Source organism: Aphidius gifuensis, linkage group LG1, assembly GCF_014905175.1.
Source record: "Aphidius gifuensis isolate YNYX2018 linkage group LG1, ASM1490517v1, whole genome shotgun sequence".
Taxonomy (NCBI): domain Eukaryota; kingdom Metazoa; phylum Arthropoda; class Insecta; order Hymenoptera; family Braconidae; genus Aphidius; species Aphidius gifuensis.
In genome coordinates this window covers 30098047-30113315 of record NC_057788.1, presented here as the reverse complement: position 1 = coordinate 30113315, position 15269 = coordinate 30098047, and positions in this window count along the sequence as shown.

The window sequence follows — 15269 nt, the reverse complement described above, 5'->3', positions numbered from 1 at the left end:
AAAATGTTGAAAAAGGGTTGACAAAGTAAAGAGGGATATTTGGAATGATGCCAATCCTCGAAACAACAATACCGTGTGCCTCGTATTTTCCAGGTCGAGCGTAAACGAAAAAAAGCGTTTTTTGAGTAGCCCACTGTATCTATAACACTACATACAATATATACATCCACGTGGATATAAAAAATAAAATAAAACGTAAATATTCGGTTGGAAAAAAAAAACCAAAAAAACAAAATGCAATAGTCGTTAACTCGAACGATAAATTTTCATTTCTCGCTTATTCTTTTCAAATAAATTTTCACTATTTTATAATATTTTGTAATTCAACAATTTTCTAATTTTTATTTCATCAATAAATAACAATAATAATAATATTCAAAAATTAAGTAAATAATGAAAATAATTTTTGTATTTTAAAATTTAATTAGTAATTATTTTATTTTAATTAACCATGACATATTTAAATGACTAAAAAGCTAAATGCTCACTGGATTATTTGATAATTTTAGTTGAATTATTTTTTGTCTATTTTTAAAATGAGCTTGCATGAATATCATGAAGCTTTTTGTCTCGAGAGATCACGCAAAATAAGCCACACTACCACAAGGGTTTGCAGGCCTTTGGCCCTTTGAGAAAATCATGGTTAATATATATATAACTTTGATGGTTTATAATCCTACTTAGTATATTTTTTAAATAAGTTTTAAAAACAAAAAATAACATGGAAATTATGTTTTTATTGTAATCTTGTTATTCAAGTATTTTTTTTTCATTTTAAAAATTCAATTAGATATTTAGAAGAATATTTTTCAATATAAAATTAGCAAAATGAATTAAAAAATTATATACAAATATTAAATTTCAATTTTGTGGTTTTAAAGATAATTAAATTTATTATTTATTATATAACACGTATGCAATTTATAAATATAATATTTTAATTAACTTTTTAAATAATTTATCCATGAGACTAATTTGATTAATTTTTTTTAAAACAATGGAATTATAATAATATTTATTAGAATCAATAGAATGATGCAACTAAACTGCATAACAATATATTTTGGATATAATGTAGATGTTGAATAGTGTCAAATGCATATTGTCGTATCCGGTGAACAAGTGAAGCGTGAATTTACGTTTGTGAATTTCCTGAACTAGTTGAATTGAGTTTGAAGGGTAATAATGATATAAATGTATTTATATTTTTATATATGGATCAAGATTTCAAACTGGAATTTTTATATCAAATGTATATATTTTATTGATCAATTATTATGGGCTCAACAGAGCAAGCTTGAATTACAAAACGACAATATTATACTACGTAAATAGTTTACACATTGAATAGATAAATCCCGACAATTATTTTTTTTTTAATGCAAAAAAAAAAACGAGAAAACAGTTGTGGAAATAATAGGTGCAATTAGCCACTCACTCGTTGACTACTCGACTCTACTTTTAACACCAAGAGTTAAAAATAGTCGTAGGTATTTTTTTTTTTTTTTTTATAATGTCAACGAGAAAGAGAATCAGCAAAACAGATGGTAATTGTTTTGAAAAAAAAAATACTACACAATAAAAAATGACCAAGTGATTTTTCAAAATTAAATTTGAATAGTTTTTTTTTTATATTTTTAATATTAATTTTTAAATTAAACGAAAAATTACATTCTATTGTGAATTTAACATAACAAAAAATTTATAAAACAATTGTTTCATTTTAATTAAATAATAAAACATTAATTTTTATTTTTTTCCTACAAGAATCTTTAGCAATTTTTCCATTGATAGATATATTTTTTTTTTTTGAAAATCTGATATTTCATCCTTTTTTTTATCGGGAAATAAAAAAAAAAAAAGCTCTAGATAGGCAATTGAACAGAGTATGTATATACGAGTAATAAATACACAAAAAAGTCAAAAGAGAAACAAAGACCATGGCGTTTGTAAAAGCCTCAATAATAGAAAAGTTTGCTCGAGTTAAAAACCTTGTTAGAACCCCTTGGATCATGGTCGTATACCTTCATTCTCGCTCCGCTGGATATTATATCGAATTTCAAGCTTTTTTTTAAAAAAAAAAAAACCTATCGGTTGAAACTTTTTTAACTCGTTCATTTTTATATATAATGTTTACATAAAAAACCATTGTTCTGATTTTTCTTCAATCAAATTTTCTAGCTAATAATAGTGCTTTAAAAATATATATTAAAAAAATTTCTCCACAATTTTCTTTTAATAATAATAATAAAGGGTGAATAATTTTAAAAATAAAATTTATTATGTAGTTGCTTGATGAAAATTATATGAGCTTTATTGATAAAGATAAATGTGGGTGTGGAATATACATGATTTGAAATTTTTATGTGATTTCTTAACGTGAATAAAATAGAAAAATAAAATTTCAGGGGGTCATGTTGCAAAAAGGTTTAAAAAAAGTAGTATATTTTTCAAAAGCACGTAACACTGCTGCAGATCCATGGATGAAATGTCCGGATGCAATCATCGTTAGCTTTCTCAAAAATTCAAGCGATTGCGAGCTGCCGAAGTGAAACGTCTCGTTTCCCGATCGAAGAAGAGTAAAGAGGGTTTGCAAGGAAAAAAATAAAATAAACTTCTTTCTTGATAAAAGATTGGTAAAGTGAGAATAAAAAATAAAAATATAATAAATAAGCAAAGCAGGTAGAAAACTTACTGAGGGTTTACGTACAAGATATATTGAGGATTTTACAATCACATGTAAGATTGAATCTTTCGATGGATTGACTCATCTAAAAAAAAAATATTTATAAAAAAAAAAATTTATTTTTATATACACTTGAACATTTATCTATTTAAAAAAAAAAATTTTTTTCATAAAATATTTTTGTTTACAATTTTTAGAGCAACTTGTAATGTATATATATTTTTTCGAATTTGATTAAACTTGAATGACCAAGTTTTTACGGAAACCCTTTATTTAAAAAAAAAAAAAAAAACTTTTCTTGTTTACAATTTTATGTACGATTTTATATATATTTTTTTGATCCACTGGGAAATCTAATTTTTTTTTGGGTCTTGAATAAGTTTGTGTATAAAATAATAGTCAATGTATGATTTAAAAATTATTATTTTGGGTCAAAAAAATATTCATATTTTAGCTAATATAATTTTTTTATATTTATTTGGGTTAAAATTATTTGTAGGAAAAGTGTGAAGTATATAAGAAGAATAACACATGCTTGTTTTACGACAATTTTATTATTTTTTTCTCTTATCTTTGACAGTGTATATAGATGATGACATAACTTATGTATTAGTTCATCACGTAAACGAGTCTTATATATATGGTAGTGGCGAGTATCGAAGTTGAACTAGTGCCACCTGCTTCCATTTCTATATTCCACCCTCTATCATCTATTTCACCTTTTTTCATAGCTACTATCCTTTTTTAATACCCTCATTCTACTTGTTCTCTTACGACGCCATCCTTGGCTTTTCAAGAATTTATGATCGAGACCATACTTGCCAGCTGGACCTTGTATATCCTAGACTCGATCGAGCAGACAGTCGATAGTGACCCCTCAACTTTCTCGGTATTTTCTGGACACTAAAAAAAAAAATTTTCCATACATATACAATCATATTTTTTATCACTTTTCATTCCTCTATATTATATTTTTATTCATTTTCTTTTTTTTTTTCTCTTCTTATCGAAATATTTTTTATTTAAGAATTTTACTGAAAATTTTATTCCAACATCCTTTGAAAAATAGTTAAAATATATAACGAGAGTTTTATTATCTTCTTTTTTTATTTTTTTTTATTTTTTTGTTCGTTTAATTTAAGCTAATGATCGCGTATAAATAATAAAATAAACATCAGTATGAATTTCAATCGGTATTTATCTTTGCCTCAGTAGTGTATAAATTAAATAGTATTAATGTTAATTTATAATTTAAAATACTCATTTATATATTTCATATAGGTTGGCAAATTCTGAAAATTGGCCTGGCCTTTTATATACAGTAAATTTATATTTACCTGTTATGTGCTAACCCCGTGTATATATTCTTGCTAACCTCACTATCTTTTACATTTTTTTTTTAGGCAGTTTTCTTGAAAGCTTTACTAATAAACCTTTTACTATATGTCAGGTAAAATAATATATCGAAAAATATTAAAAGACGATGAAAATTAATGAAAAATATTTTTTAAAAAAACACTAAGCTTTTTTCATCATTAATAATTCAAATTGAATTACCAAATTTATATTAAATACTTTCTTTTAAAATTACAAAATTAAATTTCAAAAATTAAATAAAACTTTTTCTTCTTTCAACTATTAAAAATAATTAAATTAAATTTTCATTAATTATAAAATTTAATATCTTATTTATAACATTTAAAAAAAAAAAAAACTAAATACATCTAAAATTGATTTATCAAGTTGTTAATTAATTTCCATCTCTTGATCCAACTAATCACTGATTATACACACTGTATAGATTGTTAATTATAAAATTATTAACTAAATATAATAATGATAATAATAATATATAGTTTACAAAATGGTTAACTTAAATCTTGGATATATGGTAAACCTGTTTGTGGCACCAACTATTCTGAGAATGTTCTTGTAGAAGTATGACACAAAACCACAAGACCAGGACATTTCTACCTTTATGTTATATATACATGCAAATACCAAGAAGAAGTATGTTACATATATTCTCATAATATTTAAGTGTAGAAAATACTTGAACTTTTAAATATACAAGTAGTACGAAAACCACACCAGCTGGTTTGTCCTCCTACCTGGTTATCACTGTAATGCTTTGATAATTACAAGTTGAATCATGGATAGTTGATGTAGTATGCTGTTGAATTTGAATGAGTAGAAGAATTAGTATTAAATTAGCAGATGAATAAAGAAAAAGAGTAAGAAATAAATTAAAGAAAAATTTAAATAATTATAGATGTTAGTTTAAATCGTGTGTTGGGGCATCACACATATATTCAAACAGACTCTATGTAACTTTAACCGTAATTTAGAGTCTTGTGGATATGTTGGATAGATGGAGACAAGCCAACTTTGTCCTTTAGTACTAATTAATAGTGATACTCAGACACTTGGTTGATGAAACTTGCGATGTATATATGTCATCTATCTATAACACACACACTTGATAAGACATATGTGCAGTAATATATAGAAATGAAAGATAAAGTCTTCAAGTAGGTGGTAATGGTGGTGTTGGTGTACCATGTCTCTTACTTCTTCTATCTCTCTTTCTCTCTTTCACTGTGTCAACTGTATATTGAATTTTGAACATTCAAGATATTAAACTAGAGCATAAGTGAAAATACAACACATGAAATTGCCTAAAACTACAAGAACACTGTTGAATTGTCAAAAGTTAAATGTTATTTTTACTATTTAAAAATTGGTGATAATTTAATTAACAATATATAAATATATATTAATTAAATTATTTGATAAAATTAAACTTTTTAAATTTTTTGGTGTATACATATATTGTTCGACATATGAAATTTCAAGTTGTAAGATACCTCTCAGTAGCAACTATTACAACTACTATCACTATACACTATATATGTGTTTCCTTGTCATGAAAAGCTCTCAGTCTCGTTCTTCAGCCTAACCCAAGTTCACTTGGCGTTGTTTAATAATGGTATGAGTAAAACATAGTGTGGGAAAAAAGGCTTGAAAATTGGTAAGGGTTTTGTGGAATGAAGATGAAACTGAGGGAGAGAGAGGAAGAGATAAAGGAAGAAGAGTATTTGGTAGAGTTACCCAGAGTACATGCGTACATCCTCTACTAGTGGTTGCTTCTGGTTGGTACTACTATTCTGCAACTAAACTATATGTATATATATATATAAATTCATGTTACATATACTGAGCTTGCAAGTACACACATCCACTTCTCAAAACTTCGGAAACCCTCGGTCTTGCAAGCCTTACTCACTATCATATCTCTCTCTCTCTCTCTTACTCTCTCTAGTATTTTCATCCCTTCTCTTATATAACTATGTATATATATAACATCAGGAAAGCTCATGAATTTCAGACATACCCGTGCCTGAGTCTTAGTACTCTCCTAACCATCCTCTTACTTCTCTCTCCTTCAGAGATAGTACAACTATCTCTCTCCCTATTTTCTTCATATCTATATCTCTCTTTCTTTATCACTCTACAACTACTCTTGGCCAACGTTAACCTACAGAATTGCATAACTCGGAAAAGCTTCACTTCATATATGTGTACATGCAACGATCCTCTTGGAACTCTGAGGTATACGACACATAAAGGAATGACAGGTAGTTTCACGCGACTACAGTGATCTATATGACAATTTCCATAGTTAATTATCACTTGTTTTTGTAATTTATTAATTCATTAAAATTGATTTTTTTTCTTTATAATAATAATTAAATTATTTATTAATTATTTTATTCAAATTTTAATCATTTCCAAAATTAATAATAATTCATCATTATCAATTGACACAGTTATTTAGCTAAATTATTTTTATTTTGTTTCATTGATTTAATTAATTTTTAAATACTTTTTAATTTTATATTTATTTTATAAATATATCTTCTTTTTTTTTTTGTGAAAATATACTTAGATAGCAAAGTTATCTCTGTATTGAATGTCAGATCTTTATTGACTATAAAATATCACATTTTTTTTTTTTCTTCTTTATGAAGGTTCTGGGACACTGAATTTATGTCAAAGGACGATAACCTTTAAATAAATTTTTCATGTATATATACATATGTCTCGTGCATAAAATATAAAATTGAATATTTATTTAAAAAATAAAAAATAAAATTAAATCAACAGTCTCATATTTATTTATTCAACTAAAAAAAACTTGTATAATAATCATATAGCTGTTGAGCTTTTATAATTTTTCTTTGATGAATCAAATAAATAACAGTAATAGCAATATGAAAACTTGATGAAATTGAATTTTTATAATTTGTGGGTGTGTCTATTATGTCATCTGATGCAATGTCATTTAGAGAATACGTCGATTTCCTCTTGTTTCTCTCTTTCTATCACCACAATGCTCATGATAAATATATATATAAATACAATTCCATTTTGTTCAACTTGAGCGTAACGGAATCATTAGCTCAACCACAAAATAAACGGACTCAGTGATTCGGCAACTCGCGGCAAGTGTTCTTCGATTTTTAGCTCAATGGTATTTTATATATAAAAAAATAAAATAATAATAGCAATAAAATATATAAAAATACATTTCAACGAAAAGTAAAAATAGAAATAAAAAAAAAAATTACAACAGAGGTAGTTGATGGTAGAGTACGTTGTCAAACTGATATAGAGTGTGATCATTGTGAATTTATTGAAGCGTGTGGTTTACTCTGATATAAATTTGAAATGTCGAATGAACCAAGGGTCAAAAGTTGGAATGATGAGTTGATGCAGTCCCAAATCGTCTTGTCGTCGTTGTCATCTTTTTCATCTTCATCCCTCGATGGAATTTCCGTTTCAATAAATTCATCCACATTTACAAATCCAGATACGATGAAAATTGATACTCCTGTTGTCGCCTTACAGGATACACAAATAAATCCTCACCAAGCTAGCCACTTGATTCTTCAACCGTCTGTTATTATCTCCAACTCACAAAGGTACCAATCTATATACATACATGTTTTTCTTTTTTTTTTTTTTTTCTCCTTCAACTTATATGTATACAGTCGCATGTATAGTCCAGATTATTTGAATTTAAAAAAAAAAAAAACAAACTTACATCTTGTATATTGATTATTGAGGAAAAAATTGATGGAAAAAAAAAAATCAATTAATTTTTTTAAAGTTGAAACAGATGGATAATATATATTCAACTTTTAATTTATTTCTTTTTTTTTTTTTCTGTTCACTGTACTCGACAATGTCACTGATCTGTTATCAAAATTGAATTAAAAAAAAAAAAAAAATCATTTATTCGGTATTTGATTTACTTTCAGGTATAACCACGTTTTCATTTGTTTGTTCAACATCGTGAATTTTATACATATCGATGGTATCCAATTTAAATTTCATTCAGGATTTAATTATTCCAAGGTATATAATAAAAGAATTTATTTGTTTTTTTTATTTTCATTTTAAATAAATCCGTGAAATTTGACGTTGAGAATTTTTGGATTATTTATTTTTATTTTTTTTTTAAATTCATTTTGCACGGTTTATTCGATATGCTTTTTTTTTTTTTTTAAAGTTTATTTTATGAGCTTTACACGTGGATACGATTTATTCGTCCGAGACTGAGGTATATGGGGTGCGAGTTGGATACAGGTGCAGAAAAGATCTTTGCACCATACGGTACTACGAGATCTTTATATCTCATTTTATGTTTTAAAATATCAAATTTCTCAAAGTTTGTATATAAATTTATATAAAAAATTTTTATTACATTTAAGAGTTGATAAATAATTTTATAAATTGCACATAATCTATGGTCTTAAAATAATTTTTTTTATTTTTCAAATATTTTATTGATTATTGGTTTTAAAAATAAATAAATAAAACGAAAAATTTTTCATTTTTCCATTATAATTTAAAATGCTTTTTTTTTTATTCTTAGCACGACATATTTCAAGACAATTTTAATTATAAATTACACTCTAATTTATTTAAAATTTCAATAAAAATTTTAAAAAATTTATAAACGTTTTTTTGACAAAAAATTATTAAATTATAGATACAAAAATGGAAAGAAAAAATTCATACATAAACAGAATATACAGATATTTTTTAAAATTGAGTTTTATAAACTGTCCATCTACAGGATTTTAAAAACTACCCAAAAATTGTGTATTCATGTCCCACACGATTTTCTCCACATCGATGATAAATATTTAAATAAAAGCATTTCAAGTTTCACCATGTGACACATAATCCCTTGAATCTCCAGCTCAATATCAAGTCAGACATATATTTTTTCTTGTTCTCAATTTATTATTAACTCAGTTCATCTAAATTATTATGATTTTTATTTTTCTGATTATTATTAATCACAATAATTATGATTGAATACCACATCAATTATCAAATCGTCTATTAATTATTCAAAATAACGGGAAATTCAAGATTTGAAATCGAAAATAAAGCCTTAGGTTAAATAAAATATGCAGTGATAAATATATGTAACCTTACTTGAAAATTCGACATCTTAAATTCCGTATTATTGTAAATATTTTATGTAGACCGACTGGGTTGGTTGAGATACTTGAAAACCGATCGCAATGCAGACCCGAATATACTTGAAAATTCCATGAAGTTTCTTGCTCAATTTTAAACCAATCTTTTTTATTTTTTTGCTCTTTTTTTCTTTTAACTTCATTGCTTCAATGTTTCTCATTTAATATAGCCTTTTATTATTTAAGTAAAAAAATTTTTTTTTCATCATTTTCTCTCGTCAGTTGACGTTAGTCTTTCATATAAATTTTTATTTTTATTCCACTTTAACTCGTCTCGGGTGGTCCTCAAGTGGAAGCACTTCTGTCAATTCATTTTTCGGTCAAATGTCGAAGCCACTAAGTTGAGGATCATGTCGTCTTTGGGGTTGGTTATTTCGATGTTCATGTACCTTGTGTGCCTATGTATATATGAATAGCACTTTTTTTTTTCATTTTTTCTTTTAGCTTATATATTTATCCCCCCGTTGAAGTTTGTTTTTTTTTATTTCATTTTTTTCCTTCTTCGTTCTTGTGAAAAGTCTTTTGATGCTGGAACGTTGTTGCCTCAACGGGGCAACTCTTAGACCCCTTCTTTAAATTTATTGACATTTTTTTTCTAATATAGAACCCGCCTTTATTTTTCCAACAAGTTATTTCACCATCTAGACCTTCTTGCTTTTCATATAAATTTTCTAGAAAGCTTTTTGAGCCATGGTTTTCAACATCTTTTGAAAAATTATATATAAAAAAAAAAAACCATACTTTGGATTATTTATATTTTTTTATTTCCACTTAATCATCATATACCTTTTGATGATTTATTTTTAAATTATTATAAACTTGAGGTTAAAAGAACTTGTTATTTTTTTTTCTTCATTGACATTTTAATGGTAAAAAATTGAGTTGAATTTTTCCTGCAAATTTATATTGCAAAATTATTATTTTTAGCTTGAAATATATTTAATATTCAATAAAGATTTCAATTAATTACATTTGAAATAAGTAAATGCAGTTATGGATTTATCATAATAAGACAAGAAACATGACAGATGTAAAAAAAATTATATAAATAAAATAAAAAGATTTAAAATATATACACAAATGCTTTTGAAATTAAGCGACCAACTGAGAATATAAAATTTTCATTAAAAATATAAAATTTCCATAATTATATACGAACAAAAATTTTAAATAAATATTTAAATACATCTGCCAATTTTACAAGCTGTTTTAAAATTTCATCTGTTCTAAAAAAATATGTATTTTGAATATTCAAAATTATCTTAGCTCAATTTCACAATTTCCATTTCTTATTTAATGCAATATATGCGTATAATATTTCCATTGAAATTATGACTATCCTATCATTCAAGATTTCAAACAGTTGCTTTAACTCAAACTTGTACATTGGTAAATCGAAAAATGAATTATTAATGTGAAAATAATTTACGGTTCAAATGTAGCAGAGTAATTCATCGAAAACTTTTGCGTGTGAGATGTTAATGTGTGTCATGAATCTTCTATAATTGAATTTTGAATGAGACTCTGTCAAGAATTTTCCAAAATGAACAATGAAATAAACTACATGTATGACTAAATCATCATAAAATAAATTAATTATTTAAACTTGCAAAATAAATTATTCATCATTCAAAAAAAAAAAAAAAACAATTTATTATTACACAATGAAAAATATTACACCATATTTTAAAAAATATATATCAATCATCAATCGATAGTAGCATCCCAAGTATAGTCCTGTTTTTATATATATATTTTTTTGTGGCAAGTGAAAAGGCTGTATGGTTTTGCTCACGCACATATACTTCCCAAGGGTATAATTCGTTGAAAATTTATCGTTATACATTTACCAAAACCATGGATAAAACCATGCTGGTAAACATCCACATTCACACGTACATAGATATTTGTTAGAAACATTTATGTGTACAATGTACATACATGTGCGGGTACGTGTACAGATAGCTCGATTGTGAGTAAATTATTTCTACATTTACGACTATTTTCTTTTTTTTTTTTTTTATCCCAATTGTGTGTGTATAGCTAAAACCCGCATGTTGATGTAACTGTGTTGATTATTATCGTTTGAGAAAAGTCAGGATGTAAACTTTTAACACACCTCTTTATTTTTATTTTTTTTCAAATACAGCTTTATATATTTTTTTATTTTTAAATTACGTTATATAAATTTTAGCGGTATGTCGTATGAAGCTTTGAATTGTATTTTTATTTTTGTGTGTATGTGGGGTTGGATTAGTGTGAATCACATAGACACATGTTATGTCCCATGGGATATGACTATTTTCGAGGAAAACACGAGAGTCTATATATCTGTATGGTAGTTGTCTATTTATTATTAATAGACAATTCGGTGTATGTAGCTTGGTTGTACGTGCTGCATCGTAACATTAAGGTGTCGTTGAGGAAATGTAATATTCAGTTGGTTAACGTACTGGAAGAGAATAGAAATGTCGATTAGATATACACTTGTAATATTGTTATGTATGATTACATTTGATCTATGGATATTGTTGATAATTATTTACCACCACTTGTCAATTATTTTTTTAATCAGCTGCTCCTATAATCATACAGCATTTGTTGATTGGAGAAATAGATTCTTTTATCGAAGCTCTGCAAACAATAGCCAGTGTTTATTTTTATCTTCAGGTTTTTAATTTAATTTTTTTTTTTTGAGTACACAGAAAATTTCTTCATCGTTTTAATAATTACAGCAGCACTTGCTGATTGGAAATATATAAGGGGTCATGGCAAGCATTGCAAATGTTGATTTTTCCAGTTTTATTTTTTTTAAATACTACTTGGGTCTCTGCATCATTGAATTTATTATTTTTTGGTAGAAATTTTTGTTAGAAATTAGTGAAAAAAAAATCCATGTATTCTGTATTGGGAATATGTTTAAAAATAAAAAAAGTAAAAATGTCAAAAAGGACTGACTCACAGTGATAGGGAGAGAAAAAGTTGTCCCAGCATTTTCACTCCTGAACTTTATAAAAGTAGAACTCTTGGGATGCGACCCACAGCACACCCTGAAGTCTCGTTTTTATAGAAAACTTGGCTTATATACACCCGTGGGATGACTTTAGAAAAAACTACTTTTGTCCATTTATTTTTTTTTATTTCTTGTTTATTTTTTTTTTTTTTACAAAGGGAATTGCAAAAATTGACGGAAAAATAAAGCAAATAATTCAACAATTTAACAGTATTAAAACTTATCAATTAAAAAACAATCATTTATCACAAAAAATAAGGCAAGCTTGTGGCTAAGAGGGACAAGGCGCCGTGTTACGGTGCCTGTAGTCTTGAGTTCAAATGCTTTCTGGAACAAACTTGCAAAAATAAAGGTCATTCAATCTGTTAACGTATGATGTAATCATATAATGTTGAGCTCGTCTTGCGCAATCAATAAATAGGTCATGGTGATAAGATCGTGAGGTCAAATCTAAAAAACCAGACGTTTGGAACAAATATCTCCTTGCAAAGAACGAGCAAAGATAGCCTCTTTCCTGGTTCTATGCTTGGAAATATTTGTCCCAGACGCCAAAATATTTTTTTATATGTGTGAGTAGAAAACTAGAGGTAATTAGATACTAAGGAAAAAAGATGTGTAAAGATTTATGCATATAAATGAGCACAGAAATAAATACTGCTGACAATCATTTATCAATATTTTATTCATTTCTGTTGAATGAATTGAACAATTAATTTATTGTTGATTATTTTTTAAATTATGCAAAATATTTTAAAATACTTAATAAGACTTTTTCAGTTCATTAATTTATTTATAATTTCATTCGAATTTTTTTTCTTCTTTAGAATTTATTGAAGAATGAAATTGTCAAATGAGAATTGATTCAGCGATTAAAAATTCAATCTAAATTACTGAATTATCTATTCGACAATGTTATTTTTCAATTTCGATTATTTTTTTTTTCGTTGAAAAAATAAATATAGATATCTATGTTATTCATAGAATTATTTTTTAAAACTATAAGTTTAAATTTAGATATCAAAAAGTGTCAAGATGATATCTTTTGAACTTTTGCATTACCATTTTGAGTGTTTCAATTTTTTTTTTTTCTTTCTTTTTTTGTCATTCGTTTGCCAACAACATTCAACAGACTTTGTCTTGATATTACTTTTAAAAATTTCAATTTTTAAATATATATATATTCACAAAATAATCAAGATATAAATTTAGCAAATAAATCATTTTCAAAATCACACCTTGATGATGAAAAAAAAATTTTAAAAAACAAAAAAAACATTAATATACAAAAAAAAGAAAATGAAAATAAAAATTCAAAGTTTCTCGTAAAACCATACAGAATACATTGAAGCTAAAGAAAACTTTTACATTTATTTTTTATTTTAATTTTTTTTTTTTTGTTATTTTGTACTTTCTTTATTAGACTATACGAAAGTTGAATTAAAACTTGTCGCGCGTCGTAACCGCACTGGGCTTTTCGTTTCATTTTCTCATACCCATAGTGCACCAAAACCATTGCTATTTGCATGAGTAAATCCAAAGTTTGCTTTTCTCGCTTTATGCTAATGCGATCTCTTGATGCTGCCAACAGTATACTCTATTTTTTTTTTCTCTTCATCCCACCCTTTATCACCCTATCTAGACCACTTCCTTCAACAGTATCAACGACAATAATGAAACTCTCAGGGTCGAGATTCAATTATGTCCCTTTAACATTTGATTTTCATTTTCTCAATTTCACAAAATACATATATCATATTGTATTTTTTTTTATTCTCGTTACTATTTAATCAAATTTACTTGTGAAAATTAATTAACTAAATTAATTTTAAATATATAATTATAATTTTTTTCATACAATTATTTTACTAAATAAAAAAATAACTTTTAAAAATATTTTAACATTTATTTTGCGTTTTTTTTGTTCATTAATATAAATGAAAATAAATTTTTAAAAACATTTTACATCAATTTTTATTATTTTTGTATATTTTATTTATACTTTGAGTATTTTTAAATTTAAAAATAAAGTAAGGGTTGATTTATAAAAATAACAATACACATTATGTGAAATTCAACATCCATTGTGCATAAAGTTCAATATTTTTTATTTGTAAAATAATACCTTAAAAAAAATCTAGTTGAACAAAAACATAAATAAATAAATATTTTGCCTTTTTGTAATATAATAAATAAAACAAGAGACCAGTAAAATAATATTTGTACAAGCTTATATTCCAGATGCAACTGAGTATATATAGATAAATAATAAATACGAATTTTTTATGATGAACACACGAGAAAAATATTGCAAAGAAAATACTCACATTTACAAAAAAAAGTACATGTGTGTTTTAAAATACAAAAAAAAATAAATAAATAAAAATAGTACATTTATTTTTTTATTTATAAATAAAATAAAATAATAACTTTTGAATAAAAGTATATGTAAAAGAAAAAGCTATATATAATAGACAAAATAATTTTTTTTTTTACTTGTAAAAATTTTTAAATGCATTGACGTATAAAAGAAAGTGTGAGTCACGTATTGTGACAGTAAATATAAATGTATACGAGTTTTATAAGTAGGCATACACACATGAACAGAAAAAAACGTAAAAAAAAATTGAGAAGTAGTCTGGTTTCTTTTATTTTAACATTGCATTATGTGGCTTCCTGTATCATGCTCACTCTCATCATGCTTTTACACTTTCTTTCAAGTGCTCAAAAAGAAATGAGGCACCTTGAAAAAAGGGGGATATATAGTGAAAAAGGAAAAATAAAAAACATAAAAGTTTCTCTAAATATAATAATAATGTTTTTATTTTTTTAATATTTTTTGTTAATATATTATTTTTTTTTTTTTAATGAGAATTTTCGCTTTTTTTATATTTTTTTATTTTATAAATATTTTGACATATCATTTTTAATTAATAGCTTGTACAGTTGGAAGACATCTAATCACTTTGGAGATAGGAAACATGAGCAATTTAATTCATTGGTTACCCTCGAGAAA